The sequence below is a fragment of the Rana temporaria genome, chromosome 4, assembly GCF_905171775.1.
Source record: "Rana temporaria chromosome 4, aRanTem1.1, whole genome shotgun sequence".
Classification (NCBI taxonomy): Eukaryota; Metazoa; Chordata; class Amphibia; order Anura; family Ranidae; genus Rana; species Rana temporaria.
Window position 1 is genome coordinate 104611012 of NC_053492.1, and position 21436 is coordinate 104632447.

At 42.8% G+C, this 21436-nt stretch overlaps 1 protein-coding gene across 1 annotated transcript in view; it reads left to right on the forward strand.

Annotated features, from left to right (window-relative positions):
* Positions 1 to 3027: 3027 nt before the first annotated feature.
* The window catches only part of SLC35G2 (solute carrier family 35 member G2), a 48312-nt gene continuing 29903 nt past the window's right edge, over positions 3028 to 21436 (forward strand). Inside the window, exon 1 of the mRNA XM_040348713.1 lies at positions 3028 to 3364. The gene's annotated coding sequence lies outside the window, so the exon portion shown is untranslated. The remainder of the gene's footprint in view (positions 3365 to 21436) is intronic.

Here is a 21436-nt window from a genome sequence, read left to right on the forward strand (position 1 = left end):
TTAAAAATCCGATCGTGTCCAACGCAGTGACGTAAAACACTATGACGTGCTGAGAAAAATTAAGTTCAATGCTTCCGAGCATGCGTCGACTTGATTCTGAGCATGCATAGATTTTTGACCGATGGATTTACCCACAGACAATCGTTTTTTTCTATCGTTTTTTTAACCATAAGAAAAATTGAAAACAGATTCTATTTTTTTTCACCGATGGATAAAAAACCGATGGGGCCCACAAATGATCGGTTCGTCCGATGAAAACGGTCCATCGGTCCGTTTTCATCAGACGAACCAATCGTGTGTACAGGGCTTTAAGGTTTGACCTCATATTATATCGTTTTGGTAAATCTAAAGATAAAAATCTGCAGAAAGTCCAATAGTGTGTATGGGGCCTAAGATCCTGCATCTGCCAGCTTGCCTGCTGCACTGTCATACCTGTCATCAACTCCAGGGGAAACAGGACAAGAGATGGAGGGGAAGCCCTATGGTCAATGCTGCCTTGACCATGTACATGACAGGGACTGTGCCTTCACTGCAGAAGTAACTGTTGTTTAGTCTAGGGGATGGTAAAATAATTTTTTCTTACTTGATCCTCGGCATCCCTGATGGTAGATTGTCCCTCTATTTCCTCACATCAAATGCAAGGCTATGGACCCTGCATCAGTCTTGATGATGTATGGTCCTTAGACTGTCGGAGGGGAGGAGACTGGCCTAACAGCATGGAGGAGTGGAGGATTCGGCAAGTAAATCTACTTTTCCAAGTTCCCTAGACCTAAATGAGCAGTTAACCCTTGCAATGCAGGGACAGCCCCAATGCAAGTGTGAATTCTCAAGTTTTCTGGAGTTTAGTTTTAAAGCAGCAAAGGAGCTCTAAAGCTGAACTCCATGTTTACTTTTACTTTAAATAGTTTGTTTGGGCCAAACAGTTTGTTTGGGCTTCCTCTGATTGGCTGAGGTGGATGGATGATGTCATAATCCCTACCTCAGCCACTCAAAGGAAGCATTTTCTTCATTGATGAAGTACAAGGCCTCCTGTGAATAGCTGAGCAATGCTCAATCGGACTCAATTTTGTCCTAGGAGCAGGAAGGAAGTTCCCTACTGCTGGTGGAACTCAGTGCTGTATACTGTATGTAGCTACAGTTTATATGGGGCTGACAAAAAGCACATGTATTAGTAAAGGAAATACCGTAGTTCAAATAAATTATTTAAAAATAAAAGTAAACATGGAATTTGATCTTAAAGCTGAACTCCAGGCGGACAAAAACTACATCTATTAATGCAGTTATTTATTCCTTACAAATAATTCTTTTTTTTATAAGCACTAAGATTGAGTACCAGAATTAGTATTAGGCTCCTGTAATCCTCAGTACAGAAGATCTCTAAGAGAAGGAGCGGCGGAACTAGGAGCCAGTGCTGCCTGCAAATGTACTAACAATAAATATGCTAACAGGAGGAGAGAGCAGTCTGGTGTGGCTGTCAGCCATTGCTTCTTCACTGTCCAGTTTCAGGCTGGAGGAAGGGCAGTGACCAGGCTGTACTGCCCAACTGCAGCAAAGAAAAGTTAGGTTACCAGCCTGACTGTTTTGTAGGACTTGATGAACATAAATATACATACAGTATGTACATTATCCACGGGTTTAGCTGTTTTCCTGTTCATCTTTAAAGGAAAAGTGTAACTTTGTGTACACTTTCCCATTTTTTTTTATAGGATCCCCATGCAGTGCTGCCACTCACCTGTAAAAGCAGATCCCTCCTTTCCTCCCATGTGCTGGCATTCACTGGCGCACCATTATGCATTATCCAGTATATGCTGTATAGTTTGGCACCCAGTAGCCTTTTTAAGGAGGCCAGTCAGTGGCTGAAGTTGCTGACTGGTCTTTAGCTTCCTACTGTGTTCCTGTGATCCCTTGCTCCTGTGATTCTCTGCTACTGACCCAGATTGTCTTTGACATGTCTCCTGCCTGCCTCCTGACCTGATCATCGGCTTGTCTTACAGATATTCTCTTCTCTCTCTACTGTGTTTTCACCTCAGCTACCCATCGGACCTTGTCTGCTCTGTTACCCACCTGGCTTCGAACTGACTTCCCTTCTGCCTCAGTGCTACCACAGACCTGTCACATCTCACAAGCACCACCTGTCTGCAGCCACAACTCAGCATACCAGGAGCACTCCTGAGTCCCTCTGCAAACAACCTCACAGGTGACCTGTGCTACTTTGGTCCCAACTCCTCCTGTTTCACCTTCAGGGGAGTCTGGAACTTAGCCACAAGGAAAGCCCTCTCTCCATTGGCCTTTAGCATCAGGTACATGATATACGGGTGGAAACTGAGTGGAAGGTAAGTACATTTTTTTTATTTCTTCAACAGCTTTTTGGGAAAAAACATCTATATTGCATGATGTCTACATTAGAATAAGTGGCAGAACAAGAAAAACCAACAATATTACCTAGGAAGACAGAATTAAATGAAGTTCCAAAAGAATTGTGTGCTTAGATCCTCCACAAAACTGATTGTCCACGTGTAGACCCAAAGTCAACCAGTAACCATAAAAAATAATATATAGAAATTACAACATCCACAAGAATAAATTAATAATTAAGAATACAAAATGTATGTTCTGTCCCCAAATAATAAACATAAAAAAAAAACTGATTATTAAAGATAAATCTGCATAAATTTTATGGACAATATTTTATTTATGATGGATGTTTCCTGGTATGATATTCCTGGTATGATATTTACATGTTTATATTTGCATTGGCTTAACCAGGTGCTCCTTTGCTATCAATATCCACAAAAGAACAAATGTTACAAAAAATGAGCACTCTTGAATTTATCTGATGTGTCACTGGTGATCAGGGGTTAATCTGAAACTGAACAAGAGGAATGAAAGGAAACAGAGCATTTCCCTGCACATTAGGACAATAAGGGAACAAACAGCTTATGGCAGGCGTGCCAGATGCCCCTAAGCTCCATGGATCATGCGCACTTTGCCTTGGTAGCATCCATGCAGCTTTATGGGTTTGTCTCAGTCTCTTCTTCCAGCTGCAACCTCCATCCCTATTTCCTCCCATTCATGTTTGACAAATGCAATGTGAAAGAAGAGCGAGAGAGGCACAAGCTGAGGGAGGAGGAGTAAGAGGTGGGGAGAACTCACCGCCTTCTTCTAATCATCATTTTCCTTTAGCCAGACCAGCAGCTCCCAGTAGACATATAGAGAAAACAGTGTGGGCTTCCTAAAAACTGCGCCGGTCCAGAGAAGATGTTACGAAAAAGTCATTAGAAGATGCCTGTCCTATACTGCGACCAAAACACGTCCTTGTGAGGCCACCGGGCACCTCTACAGGCAACAACATCTGATATAAGAGGTAATTACCATTTACTATAGGCTTCGTCGTTGGTGTAGTAGGGATTTAGTGCATGCTTTCCAATAAATCTCTTCTCTAGTGAGGGCAGGCAGCATGCTGTGTCCCTTTGCAATTGGACAGATAATGGGAAGAATTGTGCCTGTGCTAAACAATTAACCTTTTATTCTTGGCATGAATGACCCTTTTGAAATTCCTCTCCAAGTCTATATTGGACAATCTGTTAGCTCGAAAAGGACCCAGCTCCAAGCTGGAGGTCGACATGAGCGATGTCCTTGGTGCTGATATTGATCCTCCGCTGTCCATGGTGCTGAAATGCTACTCGCCCATACAAGGCTCAGTGCTGGTAGCTTACCTTCATTAACCACTGCAGATACACAGCTGGTGTGTGGGGGTTTATCCCTGTGGATAATCTGAAACTGTTAGAAAGAATTGATGACATTATAAATGATATCATTATTATTTTTATACAGGATTTATATAGTGCCAACAGTCTGTGCAGCGCTATATAATATAAAGGCAGACAGATGTGCTACTTTAAGCTCTGGTTAAATCATCCATTTAATAGGATACAAATAATTATCAAAGACCGAATGCTATTTTGGATGATTTTTTTTCTCCGAATTTAATAAGGAAAGGGGTGGTGTGTAAAAGGGCACAAGTAACCTGTGCCAACCAATCCGAAAAAATGCTGTTTTTACTGTTCTGATCTGGTCATAAGCAAATTGTGATTGATTGCCATGGTTACTGCACTTTATACATCATCATTGCCTTGTAGACCGCTTTTTAGCAAATAGGTCTATTGATGTAGTGAGCCTATGATAAATTACATGTATTTTTATGCACTGTATTTATTATAGTATCATAGTTAATATTATAGTATAATAAACTGCTGATGCCCAGCCATTGCTTGTTCTAAGCAAACTATTTTTTATAACATAAGTTACATTTAAATGAGTCTCGTAGAATGTGTTCTTGCTTGTTCTTTTTTTTTTTTATGAATGAAAGAATCACTGTGCTGTTTTTTTTTTTTTTTCCACCAAGCCTTAAAATATGGATGAAGCTGTAATTGCAATGCGCTTTCTCTGGGTTTTGCTGTCATCTCAATATTTAGTGTAGCAAATGAGGCTATAAAGCAGTTTTGACGTTATTATTTTCAGCTAGAAGCAGAGCAGGCTGCGTAAGCTATAATAATAACAATAATGACATTTCTTTCCAGGTTGGGGGATGAAAACAGGGCAAGGATTAACTTAATCTAAAAGAAAGTAAATCATACAGCATTTATAACATTGCTCAGTGTAGTTAGGAGACCATAATAAAATCAATATGTTGGAATAACATATGGTCATTGTCTTTGGGTTAGATGTTGAAGCAATGATAGATTGTGTAGTTTGAAGTCTGAAAATGGAACGCTAAATTTTTTAATACAAACGTAGGGTGGCAATACACACACAGATCTTTCACTAGGACGTTTGATGGATCAAAATGTGTCCATACCTACTCACTCCTCTATTTGGCGTATTTCAGGCGTTTTTCAGGCGCTTTGGCGTTAAAAAAATCTCCTGTAAAGCGTCTGAAAGAAGCCTCATCTGCAATCCCAATGTGAAAGCCTGAGTGCTTTTAGAGCCCTTTCACACTGTCAACGCCCAAGAAATGCTGGTAAAGCTCTGCTAAGACCTCCTTCACACTGGGGCGTTTTTCAGGCGCTTTGGCGTTAAAAAAGGCTCCTGTAAAGCACCTGAAAGAAGCCTCATCTGCAATCCCAATGTGAAAGCCTAAATGCTTTCAGAGCCCTTTCACACTGCGAGCGCCCGAAAAATGCTGGTAAAGCGCCACTAAGACTTCCTTCACACTGGGGCGTTTTTCAGGCACTTTGGCGTTAAAAAAAGAGCCTCAATGGGATGGGGTGCTTTAGGAGCGGTGTATTCAACGCCCCTAAAGCACTGCAAAGAAGCTGATTGCAGGAATTTTTTCGACGCTCTGCCAGCGCAGCGCCTCAGTGTGAAAGCACTCGGGTTTTCACATTGGGATTGCAGATGCAGCTTCTTTCAAGTGCTTTTTTTTAACGCTAAAGCACTTGAAAAACGCCCCAGTGTGAAAGGGGTCTTAGGGTACTGTCAGAACCATTGACGTATCTCGGCATAGAGCCTACATATACCGTCAGAATGTTTATACTCAAATATAAAATATTATTGTATTTATGGAAAAATGTAAATCTGTGCTTTGGGAGATATACAATGTTCCTACAATACAAGATATCCAAAATTATTTTATCCAATACACAGAGAAGACTGCTTTTCTTGGCTTTGGATAAAATTCTAAATTAATAATAATAGCAGACATTTTCTATTGCATTTCATTGGCATTTGTGATGGTCGCAAATTGCTCATTATTGCTCGTTAGTCACGCGGTCCAGTCGTCACTGAAATAGAATGATTTGGATAGTGGTAGTGAAAGGCATGCTGTGTATTAAATATTTTCCATCATTTTGGAAAATATATTGTAATACATTTTTGGATAACAGTTCATTGCAAATGAATCAAATACAAGATGCTGATGTAGATGTCACATTACTGGTGCACTGCAATCATTTAAAAATGAGTCTTAAAACGTTCTGTAACGTACAGGTTTCTTTGAATATCCAACAGTCTAAGCCATGAAGTCAGGCTGGACATGAATGGCCATGGGGACCAGATGCAGATTCATAGCAAATGTAGCATAAAGAATTGAGAGCAGCTTCAGCAGACATTGAGATATGCTGGGTGTCAATGAGCAAATAGCATATAAGGTGTAACAGCTGTTTGCAAAATGACAAGCTGAGTCTGGGGGAGAGTGGATATCATCTGCTTTTACATTATGTGTTTATGATTCAGCTGCACATATGACGTGAAATGGTACAGTCACAGAATTGCAAACAGTTTAAAATGTTTGCTGTGGTAGGTCAAGCAGGATAGGAAGTTGATGGTTAACTGATGTACTGAGCTCATAGCAAAGACTTAACCCTATCCTCCTTTGTGAAACGACATTTATGTGGATTAAATGAAATAGAGTAATGCCGCGTACACACGATCATTTTTCGGCATGAAAAAAAACGAAGTTTTTCGGCATGTTGAAAAAACAATGGCCCAGATTCAAGAAGCTATTGCGCCCGCGCAACCATAGGTTGCACGGCGCAATAGCTGTTTTGCTCCCGCGTAGCGAATGCCCCTGATTCAGGAACATCGCTACGCGGACTGCAGCCTAGGATATGACAGACATAAGCCTCCTTATGCCTTCATATCTCAGGCTGCATTCTTGCGTTGGCCGCTAGGGGGCGCGGCCATTGTGATCGGCGTATAGTATGCAAATTGCATACTACCACCGATTCACAAAAGTTGCGCGGGCCCTGCGCACGCAAGGTACGGAGTTTCCGTACGGCGACTTTAGCGCAAGGTTGCTCCTGCTGTAGCAGGGGCAGCCAATGCTAAAGTATAGCCGCCCTTCCCGCTCGTGAAATTTAAATTTCACGTCGTTTACGTAAGTGATTCGTGAATGGCGCTGGACGCCATTCACGTTCACTTAGAAGCAAATGACGTCCTTGCGACGTCATTTGCCGCAATGCACGTCGGGAAAGTTTCCCGACGGAGCATGCGCTGTTCGCTCGGCGCGGGAGCGCGCCTAATTTAAATTATTCCCACCCCCGGCGGGATCATTTACATTAGGCGCCCTTACGCCGGGCTATTTAGCATATTAATACCTAATAAATGAAGGTAAAGCTCTGCTAAGACCTCCTTCACACTGGGGCGTTTTTCAGCCGCTTTGTCGTTAAAAAAGGCTACTGTAAAGCGCCTGAAAGAAGCCTCATCTGCAATTCCAATGTGAAAGCCTAAATGCTTTCAGAGCCCTTTCACACTGCGAGCGCCCGAAAAATGCTGGTAAAGCGCCACTAAGACCTCCTTCACACTGGGGCGATTTTCAGGCACTTTGGCGTTAAAAAAAGAGCCTCAATGGGAAGAACCGCTTTAGGAGCGGTGTATTCAACGCTCCTAAAGCACTGCAAAGAAGCTGATTGCAGGACATTTCAATTTAGCGCGGGCTATTTAGCATATCGCCCGCGCAATTTACGGAGCTACTGCTCCGTGAATCACGGGCATATCAAAATATTTGCGTGGGCGCAGAGCAAAAATCGTTGCCCTTTGCCCACGCAAATATTGCGCGGATCTACCTGAATCTGGGCCAATGTTTTTCCAACCTAATCATTAAAACGACGTTGCCCACACACCATCGTTTTTTTTAAATGCTCTAGCAAAGCGCGGTGACGTACAACACGTAAGACGGCACTATAAAGGGGAGGTTCCATGCGGATGACGCCACCCTTGGGGCTGCTTGAGCTGATTCCATTTTAGTAAAAGACGATTTGCGCTTTTCTGTCTGTTACAGCGTGATGAATGTGCTTACTCCATTATGAACGGTAGTTTTACCAGAAAGAGCGCTCCCGTCTCATAACTTGCTTCTGAGCATGCGCAGGTTTTTAACGTCGTTTTAGCCCACACACGATCATTTTTTACAACCCGAAAAACGACATTGTTTAACCACTTAACGACCCATTCACGCCGATATACGTCGGCAGAATGGCACAGCTGGGCACATCCACGTACATGTACGCTGGAGTCCAGCGACCGGTCTCCAGAGCTGAAGAACGGGGAGAGCTGTGTGTAAACACGGCTTCCCCGTTCTTCACTGTGGCGCTGTCATCAATCGTGTGTTCCCTTTTTATAGGGAACCCAAATCAATGACGTCACACCTACAGCCACACCCCCCTACAGTTAGAAACACAAATGAGGTCACACATAATCCCACCAGCACCCCCTTGTGGTTAACTCCCAAACTGCAACTGTCATTTTCACATTAAACAATGCATTTTAAATGCATTTTTTGCTGTGAAAATTACAATGGTCCCAAAAATGTGTCAAAATTGTCCGAAGTGTCCGCCATAATGTCGCAGTCACGAAAAAAATCGCTGATCGCCGCGATTAGTAGTAAAAATAGCGTTTGTAAACGCTATAAATTTTAACCAAACGATAAACGCTTATTGCGTTTTTTTTACCAAAAATAGGTAGAAGAATACGTATCGGCCTAAACTGAGGAAAAAAAATAATGTTTTATATATTTTTGGGGGATATTTATTATAGAAAAAATATTGCATTTTTTTCGAAATTGTCGCTCTTTTTTTGTTTATAGCGCAAAAAATAAAACCGTGATCAAATACCACCAAAAGAAAGCTCTATTTGTGGGAAAAAAAGGACGCCAATTTTGTTTGGAAGCCACGTCGCACGACCGCGCAATTGTAAGTTAAAGCGATGCAGTGCCGAATCGCAAAAACTGGCCGGGTCCATTAGCTGCCTAAAGGTCCGGGTCTTAAGTGGTTAAAACGTTGTTAAAAATGCAGCATGTTCGGGAAAAAAAATTGTCGTTTTTCAGAACCCGAAAAATTATGTGAAGCCCACACACCATCATTTTAAATGACATTTTTTTAAAACTACGTTTTTTTTCATGCCGAAAAATGATCGTGTGTACGCGGCATTACAGTTGGACTTCACAAAAATCCTGCTGCTCTTGACGTTTAGCGGTGGGCCGAACGTACCTGGGTTTGGTTCGGTGAACATGACTAAAGATCGGGTGTCAAATTCAAACCGTAGTAACCTCTTCAGCCCGGAAGATTTGGCTGCCAAATGACCGGGCCACTTTTTGCAATTCGGCACTGCGTCTCTTTAACTGACAATTGCGCAGTCGTGCGACGTGGCTCCAAAACAAAATTGATGTCCTTTTTTTTTCCCCCCACAAATAGAGCTTTAATTTGGTTGTATTTGATCACCTATGCGGTTTTTATTTTTTGCACTATAAACAAAAATAGAGCGACAATTTTGGAAACAAATGAATATTTTTTACTTTTTGCTATAATAAATATCCCCCAAAAATATATAAAAAAAAAACATGTTTTTCCTCAGTTTAGGCCAATACGTATTCTTCATTTTTTTTGGTAAAAAAAACGCAATAAGCGTTTATTGATTGCTTTGTGTAAAAGTTATAGCGTCAACAAAATAGGGGATAGTTTTATGGCATTTTTATTTATATTTATTTATTTTTTACTAGTAATGGCGGCGATCAGCGATTTTTATCGCTACTGCAACATTATGGCGCACACATCGGACACTTTTGAACGCTATTTTGGGACCATTGCCATTTATACAGCGATCAGTGCTATAAAAATGAACTGATTACTGGGTAAATGACACTGGCAGGGAAGGGGGTTAACCACTAGGGGGCGAGGAAGGGGTTAAGTGTGTCTTAGGGAGTGATTCTAACTGTGTGGGGGCTGGGCTACATGTGACACAACACTGATCACTGTTACCGATGACAGGGAGCAGTAGATCAGTGTCCTGTCACTAGGCAGAACATGGAAATGCCTTGTTTACACAGGCATCCGCCCGTTCTGCAGCTCCGTAACACGATCTTGGGACACCAGTGGACGTCGAGTCCGCGGGCCCCGCAGGTGCGGTCACGGAGCTTGTGGCAGGGGCGTGAGCCTGCCAGCAAGGCGCGAACTTCAAAGCAGCGTATATATATGTTGCTTTGCGCAGCCGTGCCATTCTGCCGACGTATAAGTGCGTGACTTGGTCGACAAGCAGTTAAAGTAAATAGAAGCTGAATGTTAAAAAACAGTGATAAACACTTTCTGGGCTAATATGTTAGGGATTGTCAAACTAATGGCATAGTGGGTTGGGCACTGCCCTGAGGGACATGTACTGAAGCAAAAAAAGAACTGTTTAAATTCCTTTTAGTGGGGAGCAGAAATTTAAAAAATGGTTGAAGTGAATTATTAAAAAAAGTGGCACATCTACATGATGTATCAAACCTACTACAGTAAAATTGACATTTACAAAAAAGTGTTTTTAAATTTCTGCAAAATCTCCCAGGTTCATCTATACCAGACCTTTATCCTATATGAGGGTCTAATCTAGATGTTAATGGTGGACCCCCATACAAAACAAAAATCAGCATAAAGTTCCTCCCCCATTTCACACTAGGCCCTTTGGGTCTGGTATGGATTTAAAGGGGGAGTCACACATAAAAAAAAATTGTGTGAGACCCCCCCCCCCCAAAAAAAAAATCTACACCAGACCCTTTTTTGAGCATGCAGCCTGGCAGGCCAGGAAAGGTGAGGGGCCGAGCATACACCCCCCCTCATAAGCCATACCAGACCAACATGGGGGTAGCTTGCCAGTGGGAACTCCCCTAATAAAGCACCTTTCCCCATGTTGATGAGGATAATACTGTACTGGCTTGGTCGTGGGAGTCTGTGAGCAGGGGGCTTATCCGAATCTGGAAGCCCCTTTAACTTGTAGTGCAAAGTTGATTTGCCTTTAGTAAATCAACCCCAATGTGACACTTTATGGGGACCAGTGACACCAATACAGTGCTAAAAAAAATGCACTGTCACTGTATAAATGACACTGGCAGGGAAGGGTTTAACATCAGGGGCAATAAAAGGGTTAAATGTGCTCCTAGAGCGTGCTTTCTAACTGTGGGCGGAATGCTGTGACTGGAGGAAAACAGAGATCCGTGTTTCTGTTTAGCAGAAACACAAGGGGCCAGATTCAGATAGATCAGCGGATCTTTAGATCTGCGTAATCTATCTGATTTAAGATCCGCCGCCGCAAGTTTTAGAGGCAAGTGGGTAATTCACAAAACACTTACCTCCAAACTTGCGGCGGCGTATCGTAAATCCCCCGGCGGAATTCAAATTCCGCGGCTAGGGGGAGTGTGCTATTCAAATCAGGCGCGTCCCTGCGCTGATCGAATAGCGCATGCGCCGTCCGGAAATTTTCCCAGCGTGCATTGCTCCAAATGACGTCGCAACGACGTCATTGGTTTTGACGCTTACGTAAATGACGTCCATCCGTATTCGCGAACGACTTACGCAAACGACGTAAAAAATTAAAATTTTGTCGCGGGAACGACGGCCATACTTAACATTGGCTGCGCCTCATAGAAGCAGGGGTTACTATGCGCCGGGAAAACCCTTACGTAAACGTCATAAAAACACTGCGTCGGGCCCGCGTACGTTCGTGAATTGGCGTATCTCGCTGATTTACATATTCTCTGCGTAAATCAGCGAGAACGCCCCCCGCGGCCATTTTTTAATTGCAGTTAAGATCCGACGGTGTAACACAGTTACACCTGTCGGATCTTAGGCATATCTATGCGTAACTGATTCTATGAATCAGTCGCATAGATACGACTGGCCTACTTCTGAGATACGACGGTGTATCAGGAGATACACCGTCGTATCTCTCTCTGAATCTGGCCCAAGATCTCCATTTTCCTCCCCCACAAAATGCCGGTCTACCTTGTTTACAGACCGCCATTCTGTCTCTCGTGTGAATGATCGTGGGTGGCCATTCACAGCGGAACCTGGGGCTCCAGCTGCGTGCACGCACGCCCCAGAGCCGGTCAGAGGAATCATGTACAGGGGCGGTCCTTAAGTGGTTAATGGGAAAAAAATTCCCATGATCTACACTCATTGTCAATCACGCCATCCAACATTTTAAATTCTCATTACAATACCTGATGCCCGCCGAAAGTAAAAAAAAACACAGATCACTGACACATCTGTTCCTGTTGCTTAACTAGGGCCAATGACAGCTGTTATATGTTGTAAACAAGAAATGGGGTCCCCTAGGCAACATCATTGACCATATATGCATGCATGTATGCAAGCTCACATAAGGGCCCGGTGTGGATTTTTGAGGGTACCTCAAGATTTTTTTATCATTGTGCGGTGTTCCCCTTACAATTCATGTGAGGCCTGAATAACTTGCTATGAATTATGGGGGAACCCCCACACAGTTTTTTTGTAACTATCCTGGAATTCCTGCCCGTCTAACTGAATGGGTTTGGTGACATCACTGGTTGTTAAGGATTTAGTAGTGTCTGCACCTGCCAGCATCCTTAACCACTATAAATGTTATCTGATACATATATAGCACCCTTCCAGGTAGGTGCTAGAAGAGAGTGTTGTTTTTGGGGCTTTCTGCTTACCAGGAAGATTTCTAGGTAAATTTAGAGTGCTCGCTGCCTACCAGGGAGCATGATCAATTGATTGGGTCTGCTCATGGTGCTCAGGTGTGGCTCATATTGTCTGCCTGTTTCACACTGGTCAAAGGGGGCATATTGGACAGTGGGAGGCATAGACATTGTTACAGCCCTGGCTATTGGCAGAGAAAAGTGCCTCAATGCATGCTGGGTACTTGTATAGATGCCAAGGGTACATGTGCTCTGGGTCTTTATCTGGAGAGTGGGGTCCCAAAGGGAGGGGTCGGCTGCCCCTCTTCTGTAGGAGCTGCCATTTGGCCTCAAGGGGATTGACCTGAGGGCCTGAAGCTAGCGAGGAGCTGAACCCAGTTGTCCTGCAAAGCTGACTGGAAGAGAGACACTGGAAAGGATCTGATTATGCTTAAAGCGGGAGTTCACCCAAAAAAGTTTTTTTAACCACTTCCAGACCTTAGGTGTTTTTCAGATTCGGTGTTTGCAAGACTAACAGTTTTTTCTGCTAGAAAATCACTTAAAACCCCCAAACATTATATTTTTTTTTCTAACACCCTAGAGAATAAAATAGTGGTCATTCCAATACTTTTTGTCACACCGTATTTGCGCAGCGGTCTTACAAGCGCACTTTTTTGGGAAAAAATTCACTTTTTTGAATTAAAAAATAAGACAACAATAAATTTGGCCCAATTTTTTTATATATTGTGAAAGATAATGTTACGCCGAGTAAAATGATGCCCAACATGTCACGCTTAAAAATTGCGCCCGCTCGTGGCATGGCGTCAAACTTTTACCCTTAAAAATCTCGATAGGCGATGTTTAAAAAATTCTAGAGATTGCATTTTTTGAGCTCTCGCTCTAATGATCGCGGCGATACCTCACTTGTGTGATTTGAACACCGTTTTCATATGCGGGCGCTACTCGCGTATGCGTTCGCTTCTGCGCGCGAGCTCGTCGGGACGGGGCGCTTTAAAAAATTTTTTTTTGTTTTCTTATTTATTTTTATTTATTTTATTATTTTTTACACTGAAAAAAAAATAATAATAATTTGATCACTTTTATTCCTATTACAAGGAATGTAAACATCCCTTGTAATAGAAAAAAGCATGACAGGTCCTCTTAAATATGAGATCTGGGGTCAAAAAGACCTCAGATCTCATATTTGGGCTTAAATGAAAAAAATTTTTTTTTTCAAATGACCAAAAAAAAAATTTGTCTCTTTAAGAGGCTGGGCGGGACTGACGTTTTGACGTCACTTCCGCCCAGCCGAGCTATGGGGACGGGTGAAGGAGATTTTTCCTTCAGTCTCGTCCCCGCTCACCAGCCGACAGCACCCGATCGCCTCCGCCGCTACCGACGCAGGCTCTATACGGCGCCTGCGCACAGACGTTCGGCTACTTTCGGAAAATCGTGACGCGTTGTATGCGACCGTCGGAAGCGGCAGAGAAGATCTCTCTCTAAAACGGTAAGTACTGCTTCGATTTAAAAAAAAAAACACCCGATTCCCCTTGACAAAACGAGCCTCAATCTAATGTTAAAAATCTACTTTTTGGGTGAACCTCCACTTTAAAGTCTTAAAGGAACACTAAAGTTAAATTATTTTATTTTGTAAAATAACAAACATGTTATACTTATCTCCACTGTGCAGCTCGTTTTGCACAGGGTGTCCCTGAACCCGGTCTTCTGGGGTCCCTCGGCGGCTGTCTTGGCTCCTCCTTGCAAGAGCTTACCACCTTCATGTGAGTGAGCTTGCATGGTGAAAAGCTTTTGCGGGCGCGCTCCCGTGATACAGCGGCGGTCATCGGATGTGACTGACAGCAGCGCCAGCCAATGGCTGCGCTGCTATCAATCCGTCCAACCTAGCCAATCAATGGCCAGGCTGGGAACCGAAGAGGATCACAGGGACGCGCGCGGGACTTTCAAGGGGTGGGGTAAGTTAAACGGGGGTTCAGGGGGGGGCGGATGTTTTTTCACCTTAATGCATAGGATGTTCCAACAATAAATACAAAACCAAATACCCTGGACTGTTTATAGAATAACGAGCAAACAGGAGTAAGGATAGATGTGTGAAAAATCCCCTAGTGACTGTCTGCAAGGTAATCAGAGGGAGGACCTAGAAGTCATCACACAGGAAGCCCTTTAGGGACAGTGCTACTCATGTGAAAATATGTGTTGTTTTTTTTGTTTGTTTTTTAACCGTTTCACTGCCGTTTATACTTTTTTTTTTTGCACACATGTTGAAAATATCATTTTAGACTTGAAGATTAGTTAAAACTCCCAAACATGACTTTATATCTTCTGAAAGCAAAGGCCCAGGAGAATAAAATAGTGGAAGCTCCAAATTTTTATGTCACATGATATTAGTGCAACAGATAGTCAAGCACAAATCTTCAGTTAAAATACACTGAGGTTGATTACAGGGCAAACAATGCAATATATTACCATATTTTGAGTAAAATAAAAAAGACGAATTTGTGCCAAGTAAATAGAAAGCCAACATGGCAAACTTTAAATTGTGTGGGCCTGTGAAATAGCGAAATTTTTTGGCCCCCTAAGTTTTTCAAAGATTACGCTTTAAAAGGCCCTAGAGGTCATCCGTTTAGGGTTTACCATGAATGATGGGCCTAGAAATATCGCTATCACTCCTATATGCATAGTGTTATCTACCATTTGTAGCACAAACAACGTTTTTGTAGGTAGGTACCTCCAATGTGTACTTTTACATGTGCATGGGTGTGTATACAGGGGGAGGAGAGCTCAAATATTTCGGGGGGGGGGAGGTTTTAAGTGCTTGGGTGTAAAACTTTATTTATAGCACATGGACCAAAGTTCCTTTATATGATATAATGTTGTTGTGACAGGTTCTCTGTAATAATAAGCCAAGAGACATCTATTAGGCCCCTGATGTCTCACCTGCCCTCTATTGAAATGAATGGATTACAGATCGCTGTCACTTTCCTCGGCTATACCGACAGCAAAAACTGGAACATATGTTATACATGTTGCTTCCAGGTTTTTACTAGGTCAGGGAAATCATCCAACGGATGTTCGCTGGTCACCCTCCGCTTTACCTGGTGACACCCGACACCCGGGGGTGATCACACTTCTGAGGATCCATTAAAGCGCTCAGGGGGTTGTGCATTTGACTTGTGAGACTTAAGCCTTGTATACACAATCAGATTTCCATCGGACAAATCTGTGGAATTTTGTGCAAAGGGTGTGTTTTTTCAGCTCTTTAGTACCACTCTTTTGGCAACTTCTGCTAATGTTGTCTTATGGTTAGCATTGGTTCGGAGCATGCGTGTTTGTACTTTGGATTTTTTTACGACAGACTTCTGTACATACGATCGGATAATCCGACGGCACACATTTGTTGTCGGAAAATTTTAAAGCATGCTATCCAACATTTGTCTTCGGAAAATCTGACAACAATTGTCCGATGGAGCATACAAACGGTCAGGTTTTCCGACAAAACTCTACCATCACACATTTGTTGTCGGAAAATCCAATCGTGTGTTACGGGCCTTTACACATACTATGGGGAAGATTTCCTAAAACTAGAGCACTCAGAATCTGTTGCAGCTGCACATGGAGGCCAATAAGCTTCTAAATTTAGATTGTTCAGTTAAAGTGGAGTTCCACCCATAAATATAACATTACATCAGTAGTTTTAAAAAAATGTCATTAGTCCTTTACGAATTTTTTTTTTTTTTTTTAGATGCCTTCAAAGTGTTGTTGCTAGGCAGAATAGTTAATCTTCCCACTTCCTGCACCTAGGTGCTTAATGCTTCCTAACCTACACCGCACAGACTCCTGGGAATGTAGTGGGTGTAACTTTCCAGGAGTCTGTGCATTCCCCAGTCTCAAAGAATCATGTGACTTGGACAGCACAGGTGCTGAAACCTGATCTGACACTGCTTGTGCAGCACTGAGCATGTGCGAGATCTGCAAGGCTGAAATCCAGGAAGTCATACAGTCTGTCTTCATGATGCCCACACTTAAGATGGCCCCAGTCAATTTCTATTTTATAAAGTGTCTAAATGCTGTAACAACCTAACAAAACGGACCTTAGTTTACAGACTAACTTTACTAGAATACATTAAGCTTGTGTATTACAGGGGTATTTATATTTAAAAAGTGAAATTGTGGCCGGAACTCCGCTTTAAGCTTTGACCTGAAAGCTGAGTTAGTAAAACCCCCCTTATGTGTAAAACATGTTGCGGCCACTGACGTATGCCATACATCGGTGGTGGTATCTGCTCGCTTCTAATTTTGTACTGCATCCTACATACTTGATAGGCAGCCAGGCTGACAACGCTGCTGCTAATTGCAGGGCCGTGGCTTAAAGTTGTCAGTGTCACTTGGTACACCGCCGCCGGGTGTACCAAGATGGCCGACCGCTCCGGAGCTAGGCCGAAGCCGTGGTCTTTCCTAAGACCACGGCGGGGGTGCGCTCCGCGGATCGCAGTCTGTGCCGATCCGAACAGGTCGACCCATTCGGATCGCGGATCGGGCACGATCAGTTGCACCCCTAGAGGGCTGTCACAATTTTTCACAATGATAAGAGTTGAAATACTGTATGTGCAATAGCACAGAGCACAGCTGCAGAACCCCAGAATGTAAACACTGTGCAGTCCAGGTGTGCTATGACAGCACCTGTGACGCTAAGTTGACTACATCTGTTTATGCTATATAAGGTTATTAGGAAAGGGATAGAGTACAGCGATTTTTAGCAGCCCGGTGGTTTAACGGTTAGTACTTATGCCTTGCAGCTTTAGGGTGCTTGGTTCAAATCTCAACTAAGACACTACCTGTATGGAGTTTGCATATTTTTCCCATGCTTGTGCGACATGCTGGTAGATTAATTGATTCTTTACAAATGTATGTGAATGTGAGGGACGGGCCTTAGATTGTAACCTCCTTAAAAGTAGGGACTGATGTGAATGTACCACCATATGTAAAGCATTGCATAAATTATCGTTGCGGTATAAATACCTGTAAGAATAAATATATTTAAACTTTTGGTGCTACATACATAAACAATAAGTAAAGACTAAAATACATATTATGCAACAGTGAAAGAATGAATAATAATGAAAAAAAGCACAAACTGATTGTGGCCAACACCATAATGAATTTAGAGGTATGAAAAACAAAATCACACTAAATGCCAAGTGATTAAACTACATGGAAAAATACACATTTGAGTTGATTTACTAAAGGCAAATAGACTTCACTTTGTAAAGGAAATTGCACTTTGCAAGGGAGTTTTCCCCAGAGCTTACTGAATGCGGTGAAGCTCTAATGATTTCCATCATTTAATCGTGCAAGCAACAATGCTGTTTTTTTTCCCTTGCACAGGATTAGGTGATCGTTGTAAAGTGACATTTCACCTCATTCACTAAGCCCTGGAGAAAACTCCCTTGGAGAGGAATGCTGATAACCATCAATTCCTGTTTACACTGTGATCAGCTGTGATTGGACACGTCTTAAGCTTTTTACTGTGCTCGGTGATGCTCTTTGTCCCAGGGACTGAATTTACGGCAAGAAGGGGAGGACATCATATGACATCCACCCAGAAAGAGAATGCTCCCACCCATCCATCATTTTACTATACAGCGGGCGGGAAGCAGTTAATGAATGTAAAAATATAGAAACAAAAAGCCGCGCCACAATACTCAATCAATAATGGTTGTAAACTCTGAGAGTGTACTATAATGAAAGTCCATATGAAGGTACATATATCCCTTAGATAATAGGCATAGGAACCAATGGGTTAATTCTCTGCAAATAAATCCTACGGTCAACACCACCAAGTGACATGTAGCCAGTTTGAGTGAACCCTCCACCGGAATATAAAGCCGCTTACCAGAGGGCAAGCAATACAAGCGATTGGCTATAGCCCAGCCACGGCCTTTAACTCCTCAGGAATCCCGGACAGGTTCCCCCAGGTCCACGATAGCCACCAACTCCAATAGGTTCAGTTAAGATAGAAAAGAGAGGCGCACATAGCGTGACTCCGTATAACAAACGATTTATTTTAAAAGTTGAAAAATACTCACAAACGAGCAGTTTAAAACAGCATATAACATTTTCAAAAATGCCGGCCGGCATGTAAGGAGCCCTCCTCCACAGCGTGGTGACGTCACTGCGTAGCCTCCCAGACGCGTTTCGTCATTCATAGGACGTTATCAATGGGGGTGGATTCATATGGACTTTCATTATAGTACACTCTCAGAGTTTACAACCATTATTGTTTGAGTATTGTGGCGCGGCTTTTTGTTTCTATATTGCTATTTGTGTATCACACGTCAGCTGCTGCCTTTAGTGTGTCAATTAGTGGACTTATTAGCGCAGTTTTTTGTTTTTTCTAATGTAAAAATATAATAGCCAATTTGGAGTAGTCTGTACCTTTTTGGATCAGTTCCCTTACCAGTAATGGATAGTACAAAAGAAATATTGCGCTTATTTAACAAAAATATGTGAAGCTGCGATCAAAAAGTGTTATACTACACAAAGACAAATGTAAAGGTAAAGAGATCGCGCTAAAGTTATACAGTGACAGTAAATGGTGAAAAAGTTCAAATCAATAAATGAGTAGTCCCGCCACACAGGCAAATTCATAAAACAATCTCCCAAGTGCACCAACGAATCCACAAGAAGAGTGCTTGAAAGGAAAGATCCTCCACCAAGGTTACAAAGGGCCTCTTACCGGATGGAATTGATCTCCAGATAATAAGAGATCACACACAGCATGATAAGAGGTACTGGGATGGTATCACATAGGCAGCCACAACAATAGAATCCTTATCAGAATATATCCTCATTTAGCCAGGAACTCCCATTAGAACATCCACAGGTATGCAAAAAACAGAAGGGCTCACATAGTGTAAAATCCTTTTTTTAATTGTTCAAAGTAAATGAAATTGCACTTACATGAATTGTATTAAAAACGAGCACATAAAAGCCGGCCAGCTTAGGAAAACAGACCGTATCCGGGTAGAAGGTACGCGGTGACGTCAGCACGTACCTTCTACCCGGATACGGGCTGTTTTCCTGATCTTCTTGTGGATTCGTTGGTGCACTTGGGAGATTGTTTTATGAATTTGCCTGTGTGGCGGGACTACTCATTTATTGATTTGAACTTTTTCACCATTTACTGTCACTGTATAACTTTAGCGCGATCTCTTTACCTTTACAGTAATGGATAGAAACATAAATATGGAAAAACACAGAAGCATTGGGTTTGATTTACTTAAAGAGGAAGTAAACCCTGATGGGTTATTTCCCTGCAAAGGTAAAGCATAATGGGCCATTATGCATTGCATAGTAGCCCCATTATGTGTCACTTAAAAAAGAAAATACTAACAGTTTGAATGCCCCTCGTTTGTGTCTTGCCCGGCGTCCATCGTCGGTCTTGTCAGGTCCGGCGTCCATCTGCGGCCTTGGTGGTGTCCTCCCCGCTTCTCCTGTGCTGTTTTTGAGCCGATCCCCGCTTCCCGCGCTGTGTTTGAACGCCGCCGCCGACATATACCAAGCGCAGTACACTCGGGCACGCTCGGCCACGCTCGGCTTCTCTCGTATAAAGGCTAGGAGGTGGCACAGGGGGTGGCCGCGAGCGGAGCCGAGCCTGGCCGAGTGTACCCGAGTGTACTGTGCTCGGTATATGTCGGCGGCGTTCAAACACAGCGCAGGAAGTGGGTATCGGCGTATATCGCGCACCCACGATTTTCCCCTGATTTTAAGGGGAAAAAAGTGCGTGGTATACGCCGATAAATACGGTAAGTATGGGCTGACTACCACCTAGCCAAAGACTAAATGTAGATAATAGCCCCTGTTTAGGGACAGGGTGCTACACCCCATTCTGGGGTTTAGAATGCCACTCTTGCATACTGCTAAAAAGATCTGTCAAGTGGTATTGGATCTGGAATTATGCAGGCACTCAGATGAGAGATAAATCAGCCACAGTTTAAGAAACTTCTGGCAACTTCTCCAGGGACCCTAGGATTTCACAGAACCCTGGTTGGGAATGTCTATTCCAAGGGTTTGTTTGATTTGTAGAGACCTGTGGTTATATGCTCATATAGTATGACCCCAATGGCACATTCTTAATTTCATTTAAAGCCCAAATGAAACCAGAACTTATTTTAAGCTTTGGATAGCTCTGGGAATGATTACTAACTAATGCCACATACACACAAGCGTTTTTCCCTTTGGAAGGAATTCCACTCAAGCCAGCCTTGCATACACATGGTCACACAAAAGTCCGTGAATTTTTGATTGCCAAGAATGCGGTGACGTAAAAGACTACAACAAGCCGACAAAATGAAGTTCTATGCTTCCGAGCATGCGTCAAATTGTTTCCAAGCATGCATGGTTTTTTTCCCGTCAGAAAAGCATACAGACGAACAGTTTTCCTGCTAGGATTTTTTCCTGATGGGAAAAAAGTGATCATGCTCTCTTTTTTTTCCAGCAGTTTTCCTGTGGAAAAAAGTCCGATGGAGCATATACACGGTCGGGATTCCCGACAAAAAGCTCTCATCGCAGTTTTTCCGACTGGAAAACTGGTCGTGTGTAAGTGAGTGAGAAACTTATATAGCGCAACACATGCGAACTGAATCGCCTCTGGGTGCTTAGTATCCTTTCCCTACTGTACTTTTGCCCTCAGAAAAGATGGGTTTTGAGTTTTTTTCTGAAGGCCAGGTGATTCACCCCCAACCAGATGCTGGTTGGTAGAGCGTTCCATAGTCTAGGTGCTTGGATTCCAAATCTTCGTTCTCCTTTGGACTTGTATATGGCTTTGGGTATCTGGAGTAGATTTTGGTTGGTGGATCGCAGAACGCGATTGGGGTTGTGACATTTAAATTTTTCGCATTGATATTCGGGGGCATTTCCTTGAACACACTTATGTGTCAGACAGAGTGCCTTAAAAGTGATTCTGTCTTTTACTGGCAACCAATGAAGGGATCTCAGTGAAGGTGAGATTGA